Source organism: Macaca thibetana, chromosome 5 (genome assembly GCF_024542745.1).
Source record: "Macaca thibetana thibetana isolate TM-01 chromosome 5, ASM2454274v1, whole genome shotgun sequence".
NCBI lineage: Eukaryota > Metazoa > Chordata > Mammalia > Primates > Cercopithecidae > Macaca > Macaca thibetana.
This window is the reverse complement of record NC_065582.1, coordinates 3,741,952-3,755,096: the sequence shown is the minus strand read 5'-3', so window position 1 is coordinate 3,755,096 and position 13,145 is coordinate 3,741,952.

Genomic DNA, 13,145 nt, shown 5'->3' with positions numbered 1-13,145 from the left:
AGATATAAAATATACAATGAGAAGATCTCCTCTTCTGTGCCAGGAGAGTGCACATTCTACACACTGCGTAGCACCTTTCTGACTTCCGTTCTGTCTGGGCACAGTTCTGATTGCCATGCAGAGGGCTCCCTCTGTCTGGGGATATTTCTCACGGGTACCGAGAGAGCCTCCTCTATCTTGGGGTATTTCCGATGCGTACAGAAGGACTGCCTCTGTCCACTATGGAAGGCTGGTGTTCACTGCGGGGATTCCGCACTTCGTTTAACCAGAGTCCCCTGTGGAAGGACACTTGGGTTGTTTTCAATCTTTCCCTCTTTCACACATGTGCAGGAACATTTGTAGGATAAAGTCCAGAGGTAGAATTACTGAAGAAATTTCTCTTCAAAAATTTGTAGCCATTTTCTCTCCCACCAGCAATGTAAGAGAAGGTCACATTCTGGCTACCGTAACACCACAATTAGGAATTTTTGACAGTCTGATAGGTGGGAAAAGGTAGCTCACTGTAGTTTATTTTGCAGTTCTCTTACTATGACAAATTAATATAAATGACATTATGCTAATTTGGTGTATAAAGTCACCAAATTGTTCATCACTTCATTTTTTACTTAAATACTAATTTGGTATTTATCACGTAGACAAAAATAGAGTATGCTCCTTGCAGTCATATAAAAACGGTAAGAGTTCTTGCCAAAAGAACAAAACAAACGTTCCGAGCTTTTGTTGTTCAACCTTGGGAGTGGCTCAGTGTGGCAGACCTAGTGGTTGTCCAGCCTTCTCCCTGTGTGTTAGGGACATAAATTTGGGGTGCAAGTGGCCTCATCTCCAGGGGTGGATCCTGATTCCCACACATTCCCTGATGGAATCGCATCCTCGTTGCCCTGGGAATCGGTTTCTGGTGGTACAGGCCAAGGCAACGGGTACACACCTTCACCCCGTCAGAGCGACGGGCACGCGCCTTCACCCCACCAGACGGGCACGCACCTTCAGCCCCCAGAGCGACGGGCACGCGCCTTCACCCCACCAGACGGGCACGCGCCTTCACCCCCCAGAGCGACGGGCACGCGCCTTCACCCCACCAGACGGGCACGCACCTTCACCTCCCAGAGCGACGGGCACGCGCCTTCGGGCACGCGCCTTCACCCCACCAGAGCGACGGGCACGCGCCTTCACCCCCCAGAGCGACGGGTACGCGCCTTCACCCCACCAGACGGGCACGCGCCTTCACCCCTCCAGAGCGACGGGCACGCGCCTTCACCCCCCAGACGGGCACGCGCCTTCACCCCCCAGAGCGACGGGCACGCGCCTTCACCCCCCAGAGCGACGGGCACGCGCCTTCACCCCACCAGACGGGCACGCGCCTTCACCCCGCCAGAGCGACGGGCACGCGCCTTCACCCCACCAGACGGGCACGCGCCTTCACCCCCCAGAGCGACGGGCACGCGCCTTCACCCCACCACAGTGACTGGCTCCGAGTCAGCATCCCGGGCAGAGGTTGAGGATTTGCATGTCCTGTCGGAATAAATGCTTTCTCTTTCCCTTCCACGTGAATGCGGAAGCGTTGGCCCTGGGGGCGGTGGCACTAATCGTGAGAAGCCACCCGAGGTCCCTGATGCCCAGACAGAGGGGCTGAGGTCTGCACCAGCTCTGGGCTTCCCTCTCCCGCAGCCACGGCCGCTTTCGTGTTTGAGCCGCGGGTTTCCCACCACCTGCGGGAAGCGTCCCGTGTGCTGGGGCTCGGGTTATTGGTCACACCCCCGAGTCAGGGAAATGTACCTGACATTGATGAGGCACGCGTTACCATAGTGCTCTAGGCGGCACAGTTTTTTTTTTTTTTTTTTTTTTTTTTTTTTCCGATTTTAGAAGTTGGAAATATTCTTGAATAGTTTTGATCCTAAACCTTCAGAAAGTCTGTCTGTGACCCTCTCCAGAGCTGCCTCCCTTCTGACGTGAGCGGTGCTCTCGGCCAGCGGGCGATGAGGCCACGCTGGTGATGGACGCTGCGGTTCTCACCTGCGGCACCCTGGGCACCAGTGGCTGGTTATTGCTCTACACTCGAAAGAGGGAAACTAAACTTTGGAAGGAGAATCAAATGTTTAAGATATTTAAGAAAGGCTTCAGAAATAATGCATTTACATTATACATGACCCACTCATGGCCTTACCTGTGGGCCTGTCTCATGAAAGCATTAGAGGAAATGTTCCCCATTTTGCTAAGGGGCATGTCTCCATCTCACCTGCTCCGGTCCACTTCTCCCCTCATCCTGGCTTTTCTCTGTGATTTTTCACTCCATTCACCGGTCCTATTCAGGATGGGTCTTTCCCAGGCCAGGTGTGGTGGCTCACGCCTGTAATCCCAGCACTTTGGGAGCCGAGGAGGGCGGATCATGAGGTCAGGAGATCAAGACCATCCTGGCCAACATAGTGAAACGCCGTCTCTACTAAAATACAAAAAATTAGCTGGGCGTGGTGGCGGGCGCCTGTAGTCCCAGCTACTTGGGAGGCTGAGGCAGGAGAATGGCAGGAACCCGGGAGGCGGAGCTTGCAGTGAGCTGAGATCAGGCCACTGCACTCCAGTCTGGCCTACAGAGTGAGACTGTGTCTCAAAAAAAAAAAAAAAAAAAAAAAAAAAAAAAAAGAAAAAAAAGAAAAGAAAACGGAAAGAAAGAATGGGTCTTTCCCTTGGCTCGTGTGAGAGGATTTTCAACATTCCAGCCAGCAGTGTCCCAGAGCTCACGTGTATGGAATTTCCCCACTGCACAGAGGCTCCGCCGGCCCTGTGTGGTCAGGGCAATCCTCTCTGTGAATGTCCTTTCCACAAGACATCTCTGAGGCCACCTGTCACCTGGGAGGGCTTCCCTTTGTCCAGGCAGAGGTGGCGGCCACAGTCTCATGGATTCCTGGCGCGCCCTGTGGGCCCCACCCCAACTGTCCCACCTGCTTCCCGCTTGTTGTATGCGGATGTGTTCATTATTCACAGCAGGCCAAGCTTCTTTTAGAACATTTCTTCCTTTCCAAGGCAATCCCACGAACTACAAATAACTGTTTAGAGCAATTCTTCAGTGAGGAACGTCCGTGTGTGTGTGTGTGTGTGTGTGTGTGTGTGTGTGTGTGTGAGAGAGAGAGAAAGAGAGAGAGAATGAAAATGAAAGCGATTATTTCTGATACCCGAAGCGCTCGGACACTCCAGCTTCACTTCCTCACTGGTCCCTGGGTTTCCTCACCTTTAGATGCTGTGTTACTTTCCTTTGGGTTCTGTAACAAATTACCACAACCCACCAGGGTGGCTGAATAGCCCAGATTTCTCCCCCTGGCTCTGGAGGCTGCAACGCCGGAACCACGGTGTCGGCAGAGCCCAGCTCCCGTCCAGGCCTCGCCTCTTCCTCGTTCCTCGGCTGCCTCCTTCTCCACTTGGGCCTCTCCCATGTTTCTTCTCCCTTTCTCGTAAGAAAACTAGTAATATTGGTTGAGAGCCCAAACTGCTGTTTACAGTGTGTACTATATGTGGCACACAGTACACAGCTTACTGTCGTTTTCCATTGAATTCTAACTTTCAGAGAAGAGACTATATTCAAGCTGCCTCCCACAATAATGGGCACACACAGTGTTCAGCAAACTAGTTCCCTCTCCTTTGCCCTTGGGTATCAGGCAATTGTCTTTACAAATGTAACAGTGTATGGTGGACTCACTGGTGGAGAGAATTGTTTGGGTTTGTGTTTGTCTTACCTTATCTATCCAGAGAGGGGTCAAAATTTATCTTATATGTACGGATGCAGCTTTCTACTGCGCCCAGCACTCCCCAGGAAACATGCGCACGCTTTGTAGCCACCGGGAACTTTCAAAGGACGATGCTGTGCACAGGTGGCAATTTTCACGTGCTGTGATGATTGTGTGGATTCCTTCAATGCCCAGACACTGTCAAAACGGCAGTCAGAATGGCTCCCAAGAGCGTGGTTGGGAAGGCACCTTTACAAACAATACAGACTAGAAAACCTTTGTCATCCACGGAAAACACTATCAAACACAACACAGAAGTATGGGTTTTGGGGTTTGGGGTTTTTTTTGATAAGTTTCTGCTGCTACCATTTGAAATAATTATCTTCACTATTAGAACAAGAAAGCAGTAAAGAAAATATCAAGACAAAAAGTGACTTTCTCAGAAATATTTATATACTTGAGCAAATTAATATTTGATTTGGGTGAATCTGAATGTATTTCTCAAGAAATTGCTTCATTAAAAATAAAACTGTGGGCTGGGTGTGGAGGCTCACCGCTGTAATCCTAGCACTTTGGGAGGCCGAGGTGGGTGGATCATGAGGTCAGGAGATTGAGACCATCCTGGCCAACATGGTGAAACCCCGTCTCTACTAAAATACAAAAAATTAGCCGGGTGTGGTGGCGGGCGCCTGTGGTCCCAGCTACTCAGGAGGCTGAGGCAGGAGAATTGCTTGAACCCGGGAGGCAGAGGTAGCAGTGAGCCGAGATCGCGCCACCGCACTCCAGCCTAGGGGACAGAGTGAGATACCGTCTCAAAAACAAACAAACAAATAAAACAAACTTTCGCAGAAACAGAAAACCAAATGCCACATGTTCTCACTTCTAAGTGGGAGCTGAACGTTGGGTACTCATGGACATCAAGATGGGAACGTCCTGTCACCTCCAGCAGCTTCCGGCCCAGCACTGGGGATTTTAAAAGGGGAGATGAAGGGAGGGGCCGAAGGCTGAAAAACTACCTATTGCGCGTTATAGTCTCTGCCTGGGCAATGGGATCAGTAGAAGGTTAAATCTCAGCGTTACACAATACAATGACCTGCATGCACGCGCCCAGAATCTAAAATAAAAATAGGATAAATAAATAGAAGAAATAAAGGCATTAAAAATAATTTTTCAGCAATATATATATACATATAGATAGATATTTCATTGTGCTTGTTATTTGGCAAGAAAAATCAAGATAGGTCTATTTTTCAGATTTGAAAGTTAGTTTTTAAAATTCAGATTCCATTTTATAAATGAGCAGTTTGTGATGTGATGGGCAGCCTTTAATATTTTATCTGACAATCAGTAGATGGATTTATCAGCATGTTTATGGCTGTGCTGGTGTCTGTAAAAATAGTATACAGCTAATTTTTTTTTTTTTTTTTTTTTTTTTTTTATGAGACAGAGTCTCACTCTGTCGCCCAGGCTGGATTGCAGTGGCGCAATCTAGGCTCACTGCAACTTCCACCTCCCGGGTTTAAGCGATTCTCCTGCCCCAACTTCTGGAGTAGCTGGGATTACAGGTGCATGCTACCATGCCCAGCTAATTATTTTTTCTGAATTTTTAGTAGAGACGGGGGTTTCACCATGTTAGCCAAGAGGGTCGGCTGCTGGTGTTGCTTCAGTATACAGCTAAATTAAAGGCTTCGATTCTCAGTTTGCTCATTCTAATTTAGCTGAATTCTGAGTATTATGCATTTGTATCTGAGGTTCCAGGCTTCTCCCTCATCCTTCTCGGGCTGTTAAAACTCATGTTGCCAGGTGCAGTGGTGCATGACTGTAGTCCCAGCTACTCAAGAGGCTGAAGCAGGAGGATGGCTGGGGCCAGGAATTTGAGACCAGCTTAGGCAACATATGGAGACCTCCATCTCAAAACAACAACCACCAAAAAATAAAAAATAAAAAAAATTTTAAAAACCCCTCACGTGAAGAGTTCTTTCTGCTACCCTTGAAGATCAGAATAACGTAAGCTCAAAGCTGCTCTGGTATCCAGTCAAATCTACTCCTTCATTTTTTTGCATTGACCAAAGTGCTAATGGTCAGGAAGTAACGAGACCAGTGGAAGATGTTATTTGGCACGTTGATTATTGGGGACCTATTGGGGACCCCTAAGCTGTTAGAGCTGAAGGAGACTTTAGCAATCATTCCACAGAAATGAAACTCCAGGCGGGGATGTGACCTCTCCCAGCTCACAAGGCCTGTCAGGGCAGACGCTGAGCCCAGGAAATGTAGGTCTTTTGTGCGTCTTCAGTTCTTCAGGGGACAATTTAAATGAGAAGGAAGTTGGGTAGCAGAGTCCATGGAATAGCAGTTCCTCTATCAGGCCTGTGTTTCTCTTTGCTGCTACTTACATATGAGAAAGAAACATGTTCCTGAGATGCTACACTTATCACTTAAAGGCACTTTTCATTGTGTTGCTGTTGGTCTGTGCTCACTGCTGACAGCAATGGCAGGCTGCCATCCTCGGAGTGAGGACCTGTGGTTCTCCTTCCTGCTTCCTCTGAGCCCCAGCAGCTGCCAGCACGGCGTCTAGGAATAGTGGATGTGGACATAATTAGGAGTTTCTTGGGCAGCCTAGTTAACAATCCCGCAGAGGGCATGATCATAAGAACGTCAATCATGTCGTTATCATTTAATTCTATCCAAAAAGAGTTAAAATGGACATTCTAGAGTTAAGTGAACAGCTTGTTAAATGAATAACATAGACATAAAATCCAGTGGGTCCAACCAGCAGTGATTACTATAGTTAATAATAATAATATCATCTTGATTAACAAGAACAGGAGATAGAATACAGATAAGACTATCGCCATATTCACGTGTTTCAGGATCCTGCGATGCGCTGTGCACCATGCAGCGGGCTTTGCTTCTCACCAGCACTGTGCAATAAGATATTATTATTATTCGCTTTATAGCATAATCCATGTGTTTTACAGGTGGAAAAGAGAGACAAGACAAACCTGCTGGTAAATATTTCAACCCAGTTCTCCATTTTCCCACTAGATGGCACTTTTATACCTCTCTGGTCCATTTTACAATCACAGCAGATGGGCAGAGTGCACTTAATTTATAGTATGTTTAAACAAATCCTATGTATATATAATATCTGGGAACATTAAATCAAATAAACGGCTTCCATTCAAATATGCTTTCCTTTTCCAATATAACAGTTGTAAATATCTGGTCCCTGGACAGCCTGTTCGCCTTTCCACCAGATGCTCCAAGGCCGGCTCTGGGCCCTTGCTCCTGCCCTGACCACCCAGCCTGAGCCCCGGGGCCAGGTCCACGGTGCCCGTGCGCACTGCCTTCTGCTGGGGCTGGGCTCAGGGCTGCTTCGCCCCTCGCCGGCTTTCTCTGCGCTGTTGCTGCCCTCCCTGCACCCCCACCCCGGCTCACTCAGCTCCTTCACCTCTTCCCTGATGAACTGGGGAACAGCATCCCCAACCTTGATCCACAATGTATTAAGGCTGTGTTGTACTTTTAAAACAAACAAACATAAACATTTGAACGCTGAAGGCTTAGTGATAACAAAAATAAATAAATCTACCCACTCCCCCACACATCACAACGCACACACGACACATGCATATATAAAACATACATCCACACATGAAACACACACATAAAACACATTCGCACACGAAACACACACACATATAACACATTCACACACGTGAAACACACAAAACAACACATACAAAAAACACACACACAACACACAAAATACAAGCAAAACACATACACATGAAACACGCACACAACACACAAAACACACATGAAACACACATGCACGTGAAACACACACATATAACACATTCACACACATGAAACACAAAACACAAACAAAACACGCACACAACACACAAAATACACACAAAACATACATGAAACACAGATGAAACGCACACAACACACAAAACACACATGAAACACACATGCACATGACACACACACGAAACACACATGAAATACGCACATCGAACACACATGAAAGACACACGACACACACACATCGGGAAGCGGCGATGGACACGCCCACTCCAAGACCCCAGGTCCCGCGGAGGCTTCCCGGGCCCATGTCCGCTGCCAGCCAAGCCTAAGCCCGCTCTCCGCGGGGCCCACGGGGCACCCACAGGTTCTGCGCGGCTGAAGCTTGTACCATTTTGTGACTGTGACATAGGAAGCCTCCTGGGGACAAACTTCGGTCAGCCTTTGGCTGTCCCCTTCCTGTGCCCAGAGAGAAAGGCTGAGGTACGAATCAGCCCTGACTGGGGACAGTGTCTCATAAACGAGTCAGCTGGTCAGGGACTCGGAAAGACACGGGAACGGGGACCAGAAAGCCTGGGGGACGGAGCCCCGCGGCGTCCAACTGTGACCACCAGAGGGCGCCGTGCCCCCGCCCGCAGCACCTCCGCCCGCAGCACCTCCGCCCGCAGCACCTCCGCCCGCAGCACCTCCGCCCGCAGCACCTCCGCCCGCAGCACCTCCGCCCGCAGCACCTCCGCCCGCAGCGCCCCCTCCCGCAGCCTCTGCCCGCAGCGCCCCCTCCCGCAGAACCTCCGCCCGCAGCCTCTGCCCGCAGAACCTCCGCCCGCAGCGCCCCCGCCCGCAGCACCTCCGCCCGCAGCCTCTGCCCGCAGAACCTCCGCCCGCAGCGCCCCCGCCCGCAGCCTCCGCCCGCAGCCTCCGGAGGGCTGGGCGCTGCTTGAAGCTAGAACGCACTCCCTTCTCAGTCCCACTTTTGCCGTCTCTTCACCTTGGAGCCCCCAAGTTTCCAAAAGAGACTGGAGTCCCGTCTCAGCCTGAGCACCGTATAACAAAATTAGGGTTCAACCCCACTAACTGGAGGTAACCGGAGGTAACTGGATCATGTGGGAGGCCCAGGTGTGCAGAGCCCCCGGAAAGTTACAGCATCTCCACCTAGGCGTGGAGACCTGGGCACCCCAGCCCCGCTGGGCATCGCATCGGCGTGGAGACCTGGGCACCCCAGCCCCGCTGGGCATCTCCACCTAGGCATGGAGAACTGGGCCACCCCAGCCCCGCTGGGCATCGCATGGGCGTGGAGACCTGGGCACCCCAGCCCCGCTGGGCATCGTATGGGCGTGGAGACCTGGGCACCCCAGCCCCGCTGGGCATCGCAGGAATGGGCTTCCAGTGCCTCCTCCGTGTGGCCATTACACCATCAAGCTAAAACCACCTCCCATGGACTATATATGTATAAAGAAAACAAAGGAGACCCCTTCAGAAAGTGAGCTCAGATGACGCCCCTCTGCTAAGAGGTGCCTGCTGGGCAGGTATTTCTTTGGGTGCCACATACTTTTGGGGAAAACAAGGCCTTAGCAACTCGTATTTTTATTCACAAATAAGCCATTAAACTGTTCATTGAAGGAAGAGAGTGTGGCCTCTATTAGAAAATACAGAACAAACATTTACACAAAAGTGTTATTTTGGAATAAATTTCAGTTCGAGAGCTCCCTTTTTAAAGTCACCCTAAGCATACCGGTTGCTACACAGAGCAGGATTCAAACATCAAAATTACTCAAAACTCTTAGAGACAAACCAGTGAAATTCATTGTCCTACTCATTATCCAATTTACCAACAGTAATCGAGTACACGGTGTAGGCAGGCGTGTCTGAAGGCATAGAAGTCTCTGCCTGGGCATTAACAAAATGACTGGAAAAATCGGACAACTGCATCTTGGGGCATTGATATCTCTTATCTGCACATTAGACTTAGTTTTATGAGTAACAAAATTGAGTTGAGACTCTTAACCGATGTTCAGATTCACAGCCAGCACTCCCCACACATAAAAGGAAACGCCCTGTGTCCGGTGGGCAGACCCACGCAAGCCCACCCCCAAAGCCCGGGGACACACCCCCAAAGCCCGGGGACACACCCCCAAAGCCCGGGGACACACCCCCAAAGCCCGGGGACACAGAGGGGCTGAGGAAAGAGGCTGACAAATCCAGACTCTCAGAAAGGAGCACGGAGTAGGGACTTATGCCGCAGCTGCCGTCCAGAAAGCTAGCTAGCTTGCTTGCTAGCTTGCTTGCTTGCTTTTTTCTTTTTCTTTCTTTCTCTCTTTCTCTCTTTCTCTCTCTCTCTCTCTTTCTTTTTTTCTTTCTTTCTTTCTTTCCTTCTTTCTTTCTTTCTTTCTTTCTCCTCCTTCCCTCCCTCCCTCCCTCCCTCCCTCCCTCCCTCCCTCCCTCCCTCCCTCCTTCCTTCCTTCCTTCCTTCCTCCTTCCTTCCTTCCTTCCTTCCTTCCTTCCTTCCTTCCTATATGGAATCTCGCTCTGTTGTCAGGCTGCAGTGCAATGGCGCAACCTCAGCTCACTGCAACCTCTGCCTCCCGGGTTCAAGTGATTTGCACCAGCCTCCCGAGTAGCTGGGACTACAGGTGCGTGGCGCCTCACCCAGCTAATTTTTGTATTTTTAGTAGAGACAGGGTTTCACCATGTTGGCCAGGATGGTCTCAATCTCTTGACCTCGTGATCCACCTACCTTGGCCTCCCAAAGTGCTGAAGTGCTAGGACTACAGACGAGAGCCACCATCCCCGACCTAGAAAGCGTTCTTTTTACAGCAGCTTTTGTAAGACTGGTGCACCAGACCCTCTTGCGAAACTGCTGCCCAGTGGGGAGGTTGAATCAGCATCTTTATAGGGGTTGTCTATGCCACAGGCATTGTTTGTTTGTAGGGGTTGTCTATGCCACAGGCATTGTTTCTGAGGAACTAATTGGTGTGCAGGGGTCCAACAGTCACTTCAAGATGGCTGACTCTTGCCATGCACTGATCTCACCACTCAGAAAACACTCAAAGGCCACTTTCTGGGGCACACATGAAAGGTCTCTGCTCTTCAGCTGAATCGAAGCATTTGAAATTGGCTGTTTGTTTTCAAATCTGTTCAGGTCAATTTAACTGTTATTGTAAAGAAGTAATTCACTTATAGTTACATAAGCCCAACCTGAAAGAATTCCCAAGAACCAAAGCTGGAAGAACTCGAGTGGCAGAATGAATGATCTCGTATTGGATTACATCTGAAAGTAAAAAATCAATATCCCATGAGTTCATACAGATACAAAATGACTGAGTGAATAAAACAGTGAGAGAGAAGAGAGAAGTCTCCCATACAGGATTCCAAATAAGTTACACCATTACTCCTCTCTCAAGGACACGGAGTTTAACTCTCTACCCTCACTTAGGAAACTGCTTCCAAAGAGTAGAGCATGGATAGGAGGGAGAAGGTGATTTAAAGAGGAGAAACAGGCTATCGGTGAGCTAACATCACCAATGATAAGTCACATTCATAGCATGCACTGTTTAACAAACAGATTTATCAATATATAGTCATGTATACCCAAACTTCCATTTAAAACTATGATTCGGGCCGGGCGCGGTGGCTCTCACCAGTAATCCCAGCACTGTGGGAGGCCGAGGCAGGTGGGTCATGAGGTCAGGAGATGGAGACCAACCTGGCTAACATGGTGAAACCCCGTCTCTACTAAAAATACAAACAATTAGCCTGGCATGGTGGAGGACACCTGCAGTCCCAGCTACTTGGGAGGCTGAGGCAGGAGAATGGCATGAACCCGGGAGGTGGAGGAGGTTGCAGTGAGCTGAGATGGCACCACTGCACTCCAGCCTGGGTGACAGAGTGAGACTGCATCTCAAAAATAAATAAATAAACAAATAAATAAATTAAATAAAATAAAATTATGATTCAGTGATTTTTAGTATATTTCCAGAGTAGTGTGATCATTAACCTAATTTTCTAACATCTTCATCACTCCCCAAAAGAAACCTCATACCTATTAACAGTCATTTACCCATCTATCCCAGCGCCAGACATTCACTACTCTACTTTTGGTCTCTGTAGATTTGCCTTTTCTGAACATCTTACGTAAATGCAATCATACAACATGGGGTCTTTTGTGACCTGTTTCTTTCACTTTCACCTTGTTTTCAAGGAGCAACCATGTTGTGAAGCCTGTACTTCATTCCTTCATATTGCCATATAATAAAAAGGAATTGCCCTTGTGTAATTAAACACATCCTATTTATCCATTCATCAGATGGAAATGTGGGTTTTCTCACTTTTTGGCCATCATGAATAATGTTGCTATAAATATTCATGTATGAGTTTTTGTGTGGACACATGTTTATGTTTCTGTTGAGCGTGTACCCAGGAGCAGAATTTCTGGGTCGTATGGGAACACTATGCTTCCTATTTTGAAGAATGACGTTTCTGAAAGCAGCTACACCATTTTACGTTCCCACCGGCAACGTCTGAAGGCTCCAGTGTCGCCACATCCTGGCTCACAATGATTATTCTCTGTCTTTTTGATTCTAAGGCCACCGTAGTGGGTGTGAAGTGGTATCTTATTGTGGTTTTGATTTGCATTTCCCCAATGATTAATGATGTTGAGAACGTCTTTATGTGTTCATCAGCCATTAGTATATTTTCTTTGGAGAAATATTTATTTACTTATTTTCTCCATTTTTAATTGGGGTATTTGCTTTGTATTACAAAGTTGTGAGTTCTTTACATATTCTGGATGCAAGTCCTTGTCAGATACATGATTTGCAAATATTTTATGCCATACTATGGGTTATCTTTTCACTTTCTTGATGGTGTTTTGTGAAATACAGAAGTGTTTATTTTTGATGATGTCCAGTATATCTATTTTTTTTATTTTGTTGATTATAATCTTGAAGTTGTGTCTAAGGAACGATTGCCTAATCCAAGGGCACAAAGATTTATTCCTGTGATTTCATCGAGGAGTTTTATAGATTTAGCAGTTACGTTTAGGGGCGTGATCCACTTTGAGTTCATTTTTGTGTGTGATGTGATACATTGAGTCCAAATCCATCTTTTCCATGTGAATTCCAGTTGTCCCAGCACTGGACCCCTTGTCAAAAGTCAATTGACCATAAATGTGAGGGTTTGTATCTGGACTCTCAATGTTATTTCATTGATCTATGTGTCTGTCATCATGCCCGCTCCACACAGTGTTGACTGCTGGAGCTTTGCACTAAATTTTGAAATTGGGCAACATGAGTCCTCCAAATTAATTCTTCTTTTTTTAAATATTATTTTGGCTATTTTGAGTCCCTTGAATTTCTACATGAATTTTTGGATCAACTAGTCTATTTTTGCAATAAAAGACAGCTGAGATTTTGATAAAGATTAATTTGTGGAGTGTAGCCATCTTAACAATATTAAGTCTCCTGATCCATGAATGTAGAATATCTTTCCATTTATTTAGATTTTTAATTTGTTTCATATCTTAGCATATAAATTTTGTACTTCGTTTGTTAAATGCATGCCTAGACATTTTATTTTTATGCTATTAAAATGCATTTTTTCCTTAATTTTCATTTTTGTATTATT